The sequence below is a fragment of the Pezoporus flaviventris genome, unplaced genomic scaffold (genome assembly GCF_033815535.1).
Source record: "Pezoporus flaviventris isolate CSIRO_AGI_PZ_B2104156 unplaced genomic scaffold, CSIRO_AGI_Pfla_v1 ptg000007l, whole genome shotgun sequence".
In the NCBI taxonomy this organism is placed as follows: domain Eukaryota; kingdom Metazoa; phylum Chordata; class Aves; order Psittaciformes; family Psittacidae; genus Pezoporus; species Pezoporus flaviventris.
In genome coordinates, this window is record NW_026892555.1 from 27,394,967 (window position 1) to 27,407,517 (window position 12,551).

Consider the following 12,551-nt stretch of genomic DNA (forward strand, 5'->3'; position numbering starts at 1 on the left):
ATGCTTACTCTGATCAAGGACTTCTCAGTCTCAAGCTCTGCCAGTGAGGATTGGTACAAGAAGCTGGGAGGGAGCAGAGACAAGACACCTGACCCAAACTAACCAAAGGGGAATTCCATAACACAGCAAGTCATGCCCAGTATATAAACTGACAGGAGACACCCAGAAGGCCCAGAATGCTATTTGGGTTAGGCTGGGTATAGGTTGGTGGGTGGTAAAGCAATTGTATTGTTCAACACTGCTGTTTATTGTTTGGGATTTTTTTCCCCTTCCCTTTTTAGTTTCATATTCTCTCCCCTTGTTATTTCCCTTATCATCATTATTGGTGGTAGTAGTAGTAGTAGTTTTATATTACGCCTTAGTTATTGGACTGTTCTTATCCCAACCCCTGGGGTTTACATTCTTGTGATCCTCCTCCCCATTCTGTCAGTAATTTAGAACCAGACAGCAGCTCACTCCTTCCCTCCCCTTCTTCTCCCCCACTCCTGGGGCCACATGAAAGTATGAACAATACAGACAGTCTAATTGCAATAGCTAAAGCAGAGATTCGAAATAACCTTGTCCAGAACAATTGCTTTGCAAAGCATGAACATTTAGAAGTGTTCCTGGACAGTTCAGTCTCTGGCTATCAAGACGATCCCTCCAAAAAGTTTCCATAGAAAAAATGGTGAAATATCTAACATAAAATTATTAATCTCTTCATATGTTCTTATGTTTGATGACAGAATTCTTTATGGATGTGTAGTGAACCTTTTCACAAAGCATCATCAACAAAAGCATGCGATATATGTATAAAAATCATCTCCTGATTCTTGGTGTATGTGCCAATGTAAATACTTTCATGGCTTTTGCCTTCGTCTTACACTTCAGTGAGTAAAGAATGAAAAAATAGATCCACAAGCAGTCATAATTTTCTGTAACACAAACTTTGTTCAAAAATAGTAAAGCCTATTTACATGCTACCCATTTCAGTAACTATCTAGCTATCTTTTCAGAAAATCTCAAGAATTTTTTTTCCTTCTCTGTGCTACAAATTCAGTAAATCTCTAAGATAAATATCAGAAAAATATGCTGAGAATCTGAAACTATTAGCATTCTCTCAGACAACTCAGCTGTAAGGGTTATAAAGCAACTGCTATGGGCTCAGTTAATGATCCTCTAAATTCAAATATACATCCTCCTTCTCTCTCTCAGTATATAATTTATGAAGTCTAACATATACACTTTAAAAAGTTTAATATATGGATGTTGCAAAATGCATAAAAAACTTTTTTCCAGCTACTAACATCTAAAGAATCTTTAGAAACTAGCAGTTTGCAAATTGACATACATTTTTAATAAATCTTTAATTACAGATACAACAAATGACATAAAGTGTGCTGGAGAATACCTTTTCCACCTGTTCTTAACAGACTCTGCTCCAGGAAAATTCTGTGGAGCGTAGACTTTTCAATTTGCCACTGATTGAAATGAAAAAAAAATAGTTTCAGGTCAATTTAAAACAAAAACATTTCCCCCTCTCAAACCAAAGTGAGAATCTGTGGCAAATATACTGTCTTGGATAAAAGCTAGAAGACAAAACAAGACTGGAAGACAGACATTTTAAAACAGAAGTATATAGGAAATTCAAAGCTATTTTAGGAAGTGACCATATAAAATGCTTTGATTTTTCTCTCCATTTTTCACACTGAAATAATAAAATAAATTTGACGTAACATTAAGTACAGCTGCTTGAAAATTTTGCAGTTTTTCATTGATCATTCCACATTTGTCAAGTGGCATCACCTCACAAATATTAACAAAGTTGCTTTCATGATGTCTCCTGCTGGGAATGAGGTTCCCTATCTCAGCATAACCACAAACTAGCAAAGTTCTAAAATCGAAATAATTTTCTCAAAATATCTTTATAGACATATGCACTCAGCCTTAAGTTCTGATCAAGTACTTGTATGCAAATGGAATTCCATTTGAAATATAGCCAGAGTGGTTAACAAAAAGATTTAAATGAGAATGGAGAACACTGTAATGACATAGTTCTGTCACGTTTCAGAAAAACTTTCATGAATATTTTGGTTTATTCCATTTTAATATCTGTTATCTAAAGTTGTTACCAAGATTTGTTGATTATTTATCAAAGAATGAGAATGCCCACAATGATAAAGCGATTTTAAAAGGATGAATACAATGTCACCTACACTTGGATAAAATTTATAGAAGAGTCCTTTCCAACACTTACATAGTTTATGGTGGTACATTATGTAGTGTGGGTATTTCCAGATGCTGAGAGATTATATAGCATTTCAAAATAAATAATGCAGGCACCATACTAATTGGAGGTCGATTGTGAAAAGCCATTAGAAAGTCTTGAGTCCATGTGGCAGCAATTTCTGACTGAAATAGGTCAATGAATCGTACCCATTGCTTATTTTAGTTTGTATACTTTTTTCTTTCTAACAGCACTCAGTACAGCAAACAGCCTTCCTGTTCCCCACCACAACCTTTTCCTTAGAAAAACTAAAAAGTAGAAAACATATCTATATGACTTTCTTCATTGTCCAGCCTGTCCCAGTTTCCAACTAACGTTTCTGCTAATGTTTTCAGAGGATGTTTGTGATTGCATGAGGCTGGTATTGCAAATATGTTATTTAGGGAATATGAGATAGAGACAAACACAAAAATGACTTCTCTGGAGCATGCACCTACAGTGCAGAAGAGCAGAGCAAGAGCTTTTCATAGCCCTAAGAACATGGTGTCAACCATGGCCACCCAAAAGAAAATGGTTATTCTTTAAAATCAGGATGGGACAGTTTCCTTACACCACATTTCTATTGATTTCTGGTGGGGAGTTACAATGCCACCTGGCAAGTTTAAAATAATTAAGATAAAAACAGAGAAACATAACCATATTTGAGAAAAAAAAAATTGGTTGAACAGGATTTCTAGAAGTTAAATAAGTTTAAATTTCTTGATATCTTCCCTCCTCATGTTTTTAACAGATGTAATAACTTCTTTGGTTAATTTTTCTTTATGATCTCTGTTGTCTCTTTGAATCAGGCAGAACCTCTTAATCTAAAGATGTTTTCCCTCTCAGTTGACTGACACCTTAAGACCAAAGGAAAAAAAGTAGTTTACAAGCAGTAGAATTTTTGCAGCCCAGGAACTATTATTACTAAATAGTAAAAGTTGTCACTGTTTCATCTACAAGACTATGAAAGGAGCCTGAGACTCAGAAGACCCCATCAGAAACCTCTATGTTTTCCATTGTGTAATGTAACCAGCAAAAGCTGCGGACTTCAAGCAAGTAACTGACAGTAAAACCATAATATACTGAATACAAACTTTGAAACACTAAGGGTCTAACTTTGAAAGAAACAGAATGCTCAACACAGGGAGTATCAAAATGGTTAAAAAGCACAATGGAAAAACAAGTTGAATTCAGGAAAAAAGCATTTATGGATAATTTTTCTCTCAGGAATGGGAAAACAAAAAATGTCTCTCACAACAATATTCTTAGGTGGTCTCTCCCTGCCTGAGAAAAGTTATTTTAGTAGATTCAAATGCTTTACTTTACATCCGTGGTAAGAACTATTACCCATTTGTAAACATCCATTATGTGCAATCAAAATCCTAAGTTAGAAAAACATCACAGATACTAAACCTATTGTTTTACATAACGGAGTGTGTTGTATGCATCTGTAGTTTAGTGAATCAGGTTTTACAATAAAAAATAATTGCTTTTGTGATTCGTTTCTCTTTGGCTGGAAGTGGCAAAGTGAATAAGAGGCTGCACTACAAGTGTGGACATTCAGAATAAAAGTAATGCCACTCAAGAAAATCTGTTTCTTCTGCCTCTTCCTGTTCCATTGTGATGAAAAATGTGGTACTTAAGCCAAATTTCTCTTGGAACATAATCTCCATTTCTCTGCTTCTCATCTCAAATTCAGTGATGTTTAGGCTTGTTCTGATTTGCTGGTGGCCTGCTGGCCTTTTGTGTTGAATAGTTTTTCCTTCTTGTCCAAGTCAAACACATTGACAAAATCAACAACTCTTAGAACATACAAACTCTAGATAATATTGCATACTCTGAAAAATCCAGACCTAAATGCCTCAAATTTTAACTCTAAATCAGAGATGGTTTTGATCTCTAGCATTTCTGGAACTCTGTTCCCCTAGGAAAATAGTGTCTTCCCTCAGCAATATGCATGAGAACTCAGTTAATATAGTGGCCGGTGCCATAGGAAAGTGGATGAGCAAATGAAAAATTCTATATGCAAGACATGGTTTGAATGCAAAAAAAACCACTTTTTCAACAAATTAGAAAAAACTATTGACCACTGATAACTAATTGAATGCTGTCATCTCTCCTGGGAACTGAATGAAGCAATGATCCTGTGGAAAAAAGCCTGTATGTAATCATTTAATCCAAAGTCTGCCTGATGTCCTATATCCCAAAGTAGGGCAAATGAGAATTAAAAGAATAAAGGGAAAAAAGCTGTAATTTCCCAACTTCTGAGGTTGACTTTGCATTCTAACCAAAAAAAAAAAAAAAAAAGAAAAAAAACAAACAAACAAACAACCAAATAAACAAACTTTAGTTTGACAAAGAAAGGCCAAAGAAACAAAACAATCCATGCTCCCTTGTTCCTCTCATCACACACACATCCCACACCGCCAAAGCTATTCATCACTATGTCACCCTTATGAATACTCAACAAGTATAAATCCATCACATGCCAGGAACATTGTGGGGCATGGTCCTCTTTGGTAGATCTCTGAAGACACAGTTACTTCAAGAAATAGCACTGAAGAACTGATACCAATTCTCCACAATATAGATATGATTTCAGAGCTTCTCACTGGCAGCTGCACTCAATCTAGGCTTTTTTATGTAGTCATATATGATTTGCAAACACATATATTTTAAAATTTTTCTTAAGACTAAAGTTGGGCAGAATTTCTTAAAAATGATCCTATTTAAACCTTTGCCTGGATACCACCATCTCTGGTACCCAAAGAAGAATAATATAAACAAATTATACATCCACAGATCTTGACCAATATTTATAGTACAACATCCCTACAAAACCCACTCTATTTCTGAAGTATTTTTTTTATTAATTTATTGTATTTATTTGTGTTATTAATGGTTTCAGATGAACTAGCTTATTCCAACAGGGTTTAAAAGGTATAAAAACCTAAAAAAAATCAAAGTTTTCTGAGATTTTTGCTAATAGGAAATTGTTTAAATATGAAAGTTTCTGTTTCTTTAAATCTTTTAGAATCTCCTGCGTCTCCCAGCATTTGAAACTTTACAGTTTCCAATTTAAATTTTGGTTGCTTTTGGTTCTTTTGTTTTGTTTTTTAACATAATATATAGGACTCAAAAACTTGATTAAAGGGGAAAAAAGTAAAAAAAAGAAAAAAAAACCAGTATTTCCAAATTATCATACCATATTGTAAGCTGAGGTATAGAGAAAAAGAAGTCATAAAGAACATATCTTAAAACTTTTCATAAAATTTGCATTTCTCAGCAACAGGAGAAAAGCATAAATAGATCTACAGTAATTCTTCCAGGTAATGGCTTATATATGCTAAATATTGTCAAAATAAACCTTGGTAGTTAGAAAAAGCTATGCAGTGTAATTTGACATTTCCCTGTTAATTAATAAAATTTAGTGTTTATGAGAGATGTCAAACAGAAAATCTTAAATTTTATAATGCTTTCACAGAGGACAGAAAAGCTGCACTGTGGCAAATTGGAGATTTGGGGAATCAAATTACACAGTCAAAAAAAATTAGTTTCAATCTTCATTTGTCTATCTAAACTTCCCTGAGACTTCTTTCAGACCCTCAGTCTATAACTCCTTCCATGTTCCCATCTTTTCCTACCTCTTGCTCCACAGAGAAATAAAGCAAAACATGAGCAAGAAATCTGTCTAGCACTTACAAAGCAGTGTCCCTGAAATACTACAATACTTCTAGTTTATATTTTTATTTTTAGTTTATAGCACTGGAAAATAAGACTGAGCTGGAAAGATACTTTTAAGATATTATATGTAAGTGCATGGGGAAGAAGGATATGTTCATGAAATTATCAGAAAAAAAATTCAGCATAGAAGTAGATATCATGTGGTTATATCATAGATGTTTAACCCAAACTTTTGAGGGTGCTTTTTGAATATAGGTCCTAAATAAGTTCCCTCAAATCCTTTTATTACTTAAAATTCCTCTCTCCTGAAAAAAAAGCATCATTGATTTGTGCTCTAGATTCCAGCTTCTATCTGTTGAATCATTGAAAGAGCAGCAAACTACAGAAATAATTGTTTAAATCTGTACAAAAATCATATCTAGCTCTAAAGGTTATTCTTCTGAGAATGGCCAGGAGAAGCAAAGCACAACCAGAGAATAATCTACAATATGCCTTTTACATCTGTTGTTTTCAAAAGGCATCAAGCAGCTTATTACATTTACAAATTAGAAATAATCAATAAAGTCTAATTCAGAAAAGGACAATCAAGACTAAAATGAGTGATTACATCGAAATGCATATGACAGAATGAAATATCCTTTGTTGATATTGAAATGAGGTCCAGCCTAGCTACTTGGAGCTGGGCATAGTGTGTGCCCTGCCAGTCCAGGGAGTTCAGAGGCATCTGAAATCAACTAGTAAAGCAGGCGGCTTGGGCTTCTAGTCTAGTTTAGCACAGGAAACTGCTTCTTAAAAAACTGCTCTTTTGTATCATGGATTAGAATGCAACTTACATTCTATTTCAGTACATACTTTCAAACTGCACCTTATGGAAAGTTGAAAACAGTCCACAATTTGGCTTTAGACCCAGGTCACTCACAGTCATATTCTCAGTCACATAAAAAACACTTGCACAATAATTCTTACTGATTTCACAGCTTTGGTGACCATTACATTTTTAGTGATAAGAGAATTGCATTCAATTCTGTTTAGATATAGATTAGATTTAGATTTCAGGCATGAATATTAATGAATTTATCATTTTTGTAATAAAAGTAACAAAAAATTAAAGATTCTTTCAGAATAACCCCTGCTATTGGGAAAATTTCCTTGGAAGTAAGGGAAAGTGGGAACTGGGAAAGTATAAAGTCCATATACTCTAGCATTTGTAGGAACTGGACAGAGCTACTCATCTGTAACTGGAAAAAATTCCACTTATTCTTAATGCGCTTTATCCTCTGTATCTGAAATTATGCCAAATTTACATATACATACTTTAGGCATTCCCCAAAATCATAGAAGCCATCACAGAAAGCACTTACTTTGCCTTTCATCTGTGCTAATCTTATACTCCAAAAGGAAGGGTGAGAAATTCCCTTCCCTCAGCTTCATTTCTTGTATCAGAATAACAGGGGAAATAAAAAGAAATAATTTTGGTTTAGAGTGTTAAGAACGTGAAGTAATTGATACACATGTGTATGTACTAAACAGAATGATACCTGCAAATCTGTAGAAAAGCTATTACAATACTTTTATAAAAAAAAAAGATTGAACACAAGTTACAAAACCACAGCTATGCAGTCACAAACAAATAACCTCCTTGGCCTGCTAATAGTACCTGCTCTGGAGAGATGAGAGCCTGTCTATCTCATGTCATGACCACAGGGAAGCTGCAATGGGATAATGAGTGAAACCAGCTGACATGGTCTGACTTGCCACCAGTCCTTTGAGCAACAGGGTATGGATTAAAGTGCTCTTCCAAGCAATCTAGTTTCTAGTCTCTCTTCTGTTTGCAGGTCGCTTACTTAGTGCCAGAATAGCTGCACAGTGCACTTTTTTATCCTGGGTGGTAGCAATGACACCCTCCCCTACTTTAAACACTGCTTCAGTCTCAGGTTAAGTGTTTCAAATGTGTATTGCAAGTATCAAATTCTACCTGCAAGTAGCTAGGGATATTAATAACTTCTATAGGGTATCACTAAATCTGATGTATCCATAGATGAATTTACCTTTCCCATAAAAACTAGGAGATCATTTCTGGTACCTTCAGTCAAGCCGAATAAAAGCTTACTGCACAAGTAATCCCTATTATTTCAATTGAACTATGGAGTATGACAGTACTTAAGCCAGGTACAAACTCCAGGATTTAGTTAAATTACTTCTAAAGACTTGGTCTGGGTAGCAGAGGGCAAAAGGACGATGAAGATGTGTCCTGGGTTCAGGAATATCTCATATAATATATTCATAATATATATATATCTCATAATATTTCACATACAAGTTCTTAAGGCATGTAGAGAGATATGGTAACAGAAGATGCAAAACAGCAACAACATAAAGTCATCTCAGAATTTCAAGAACTTTACAAAAATAAAGTTGTTCTTTCAAAAAGAGGTTTTTTTTTTTTTTTTTTTCAAAATTGGATACAAAACAGTTTTATTTTTGTGGTCATTGTCCACTAAAAAAACTTCATAAATATACGTATGGATGTGCACTGGTCTGAGGATCTGGGCTGGAAGTGTACAGCACCCTGCTTGGAAACTGCTCTGAGATCTGGGGGATAGTCAGGAGCAAATGCAACATGATTAGACTACAGTAAGCAATTCAAAAAGCAAATAGTTATAAACAGCAAACCAAGTTGCAGAAGGAAGACTTCCCCGGTAATCCACAAACTGCAATAAATAATTAGGACAGTTCTGTACAATATGTGAACACAGAGGTCACAGCAAAAATCAAAATGGTACTTTTGACATTGATAACTTCAAAAGTGAGAGATGAAATAATTACATTTATTCTACTGGCATTATTCAACTAATTATACTGGTTCTATATATATGAAAATAAAAGCTTCAAATCCAAAGCAAATACGTTATTTGAAGAAACTGGGATAGCTAGTCAGGACATCTAGTTTACACAGGGATCTGGTAAGAACTGGCAATTTGGTACAACATTCTGTTCTGTGCTGCTTTTATTATATGGCTCTTCATGGTAGGAAACTTCTGTTGTTTACTTTTAAACAGACATTTAAATTACATTTAATCATAATTGTACAACTAGCAGTGTTAATTAACACATTAAATAAGCAGCTCAATTCTTTGGTTCCCAGAACTCACAAAAATTGGAGAAAAATACCTCACTCCCATACACAGCATAAAAGTCAAAGTGTCTAAGCAGAAGAAAGACAGATGTGTGTTCTAGTTGCAAGTATCTAAAATTTGTTACCATAATAGAAATAATTAAAAAAAAAAATAATCTTTGAATGGCTAGTTTACTGTATTAGGATATCTTAGACTTCCCATAGTGTCAGTTAAATTGCTGTTGGATTCCTTCACTGAAGAACACAAAAATATGAAACATATAATCATTAAATTTATATGATCTGCTACGTATGAAAATAAGATGATACTACACAGAAGGGCATTTGAATCTCATGGCCCAGCACTAGGTACATTTTCTGGTTTGGGGGTTTATATTTTCCTAAAGAGTAATGACTGCAAGCAGGTTGGCGCAGCCGTGCAAAGAAAAAGACAGGAGATATGGTGTGGACTGTCCAGTTGCTTTATGTTTCTTTTCTTGCTGGACAAATCCTTAAAAGCCAGTGTATATTTCATGTATTATTCCTGTTATCTCATTTGGTTTGTCAACAACAGCATTATTCTAATGCTTATTGGTATCCAAACCAACATTCAGTTTTCAGCTCCATTTTTACTATCCAGAGATCATAGAGTCACAAAATGGTTTGGGTTTGAAGGGACTTTAAAGATCATCTAGTTCCAACGGCCCTGCCACACACAGGGACACCTTCCACTAAACCAAGTTGCTCAAGGCCCAGTCCAGCCTGGCCTTGAACACTTCCAGGGATGGAGCATCTATAGCTACTCTGGGTAACCTGCACCAGTACCTCACCACCCTCACCACCTGGGTCGAAGCAATCCCAGGCACAGCTACAGGTTGGGCAGGGAAGAGATTCAGAGCTGCCGCGTGGAGAAGGACCTGGGGGCACGGAGCCAGCAGTGTGCACTTGCAGCCCAGAAAGCCAACTGTATCCTGGGCTGCATCAAAAGGAGCGTGACCAGCAGGTGTCAAAGGAGGTGATCCTGCCCCTCTGCTCTCGTGAGACCTCACTTGGAGTATTGTGTGCAGTTCTGGCATAAAAAGGATATGAAACTGTTGGAACAAGTCCAGAGAAGGGCCACGAGGATGATCAGGGGCCTGGAGCACCTCCCATATGAAGACAGGCTGAGGAAGTTGGGTCTGTTCAGCCTGGAGAAGAGAAGGCTGCGTGGAGACCTCATAGCAGCCTTCCAGTATCTGAAGGGATCCTATGAGGATGCTGGGGATGGACTATTCACTAGGGACTGTAGTGACATGACAAGGGGTAACGGGTTAAAACTTAAACAGGGGAAGTTTAGATTGGATATAAGCAAGAAATTCTTTCCTGTCAGGGTGGTGAGGCACTGTAATGGGTTGCCCAGGGAGGCTGTGAATGCTCCATCCCTGGCAGTGTTCAAGGCCAGGTTAGACAGAGCCTTGGTTGGCATGATTTAGTGTGCATTGTCCCTGCTCATGGCAGGGGGTTTGGAACTAGATGAATTTAAGGTCCTTTCCAACCCTAACTGTTCTATGATTCTGTGATTCATAGTGAAGATTTTTTTCCTAATATCCAATCTAAATCTACCCTCCTTCATCTTATGCTGGCTTTCTATTCAGAACTTCATTCCCACAAAAAAAACACCCACTCTTCTTTATACAATATTGCAATTCATTATTTTTCTGTTATTAAAACATGTTAATCAAATTTATCTTTTAAATATAATTTGGAATAACCCAAAGAAATATTTCTAATGCTAAAGCTACTGATGCAGCTTGCTGCACTGATCTCCAGCATACCTTCCAGACATCATCTTAAAATGAAACTGTTGCTGAAAAATCAGCATCCAAAAATTTGTATTCCTTCCAAAACTGCAGTACAAAATAGTATTAAAAAAAATACAGATAATAATTTTTATTGCTCTGACACTTGCTCTAACACCATACAGTTTATCTTTCCATGCTTCAGTAATCCTGGATTTGTGTGCAATCAAACCAAGGAGCCCATGGGTCATGACTACAGGCAGTCTTCCCATCGAGATCTACTTCTGCTTCCTAATTATGTCATCATTAGAATATAACCAGTAGCATGTCTTCCAGAGGGGTAACCATTCATTAATGCAGACAGATAAGACTGTGGTCCATTGAAAGTAATGAAGTGGAAACATCCACATTAGTTCTAAAGCCCTTGTGACCATGCCTGTGATATCCTCTGTAGTCCACAAAGTACTGTCAGGCACCTTCTATTGTAACTGTTGAAGTGAAACAATTACCCACAGTTTGTGCAGTTTATGGCTCTGGAGTTTGCTGGGTTAGAAGGAAAAATTCACTGTCTCATCTGCTATCTTTATATTGCCTAGCCCAATCTCTACCTGTCTTAATAAGATTTTCTTTTTTTTTTTTTTTTTAAGCATCATGGGATTTTTTTATTTGCTAGTTGCACTTAATTCACAGTCAATTGAAGACAACCAAGCGGGAAGATGGTCAGACTTCAAATACATAAAGGGTTTCTGCTGTAGAAAAAAATAATGTACTCTCCATAGCCCTGATGGAAAAGAAAAAGAATGCTAAGGTAAATAACATACAGCAAGGAATGCAGGTAAAAACAGTAACAAAATGTCTATAGTAAAGACAATGTAAATGTACACTGAAACCACTGAATCCTGAACCAACCTCGTACAAGGCTGTGGGATTTCCATCAATGAAAGCATTTAAGTTTGGACATACATCAGTACAATTCTTGACATATATTTTAACCTTGTTTCAGAGCAGGGAACAGATTATATAGTCTCAAAAAACTCTTCTGGATCTATTTTCCATACTTCAGTGATTATTTGCTATGTTATGGCAAGATCAGAAAACTCCATTAAAGTTCAGCAACTTAAAGTGCTAATTGCTGCACAGATGCTATTTTAAGAGACAATTCCTTTCTTGGAGAATTTATGGTCTCATTTCAGATATGACACAAGGAGAGGTTATAGCAGATGAAGGAATAGTGGATGGCACAACAGTGACAGACAATAACTTTACAGTTTATTTTCAAAGTGCAATTTGTGCTTTCAATCATGTAAAAGCCCTTAAAAAAAAAGATGGTTTCATGAAATAGATGGCCATTGATCTGCCAACCATATAGCTCTGAGTGATGGGTTACTCTAGCAAAATCCATGCAACTACTGTCTATTCTGACAAATAAACCCATTAGCTTGAGGAGCATGGAGCACGGAGCACCACGAGGCAATAATTTCCATTCAGTCTCTGTTGTAATATTATAGATTCATAGATGGTTAAAGTTGGAAAGAACCTTAAAGTCTGTCTAGTTCCAACCCCCCTGCCACAGGCAGGCACACCTTTCACTTGCTTAAAGTCCCATCCAACCTGGCCTTGAACACATCCAGGGATGGGGTATCCACAGTTTCTCTGGGAAATCTGTTCCAGTGTCTCACCAACCTTACAACAAATAATTTCTTCATCATATCTTGTCTAAATCTACCAT

The 12,551-nt window shown here is 36.1% G+C and overlaps 1 protein-coding gene across 8 annotated transcripts in view; it reads right to left on the reverse strand.

Moving 5' to 3' along the window:
* RALYL (RALY RNA binding protein like) overlaps positions 1 to 12,551 on the reverse strand; it is a 391,262-nt gene that overhangs the window by 213,832 nt on the left and 164,879 nt on the right. The window contains exon 1 of one of the 8 annotated variants that reach the window (XM_061448231.1): positions 1,391 to 1,469. The exons of the other annotated variants lie outside the window; for them this stretch is intronic. The gene's annotated coding sequence lies outside the window, so the exon portion shown is untranslated. Of the gene's footprint in view, positions 1 to 1,390; positions 1,470 to 12,551 lie in introns of those variants that run through there. 8 annotated transcript variants of the gene reach the window in all.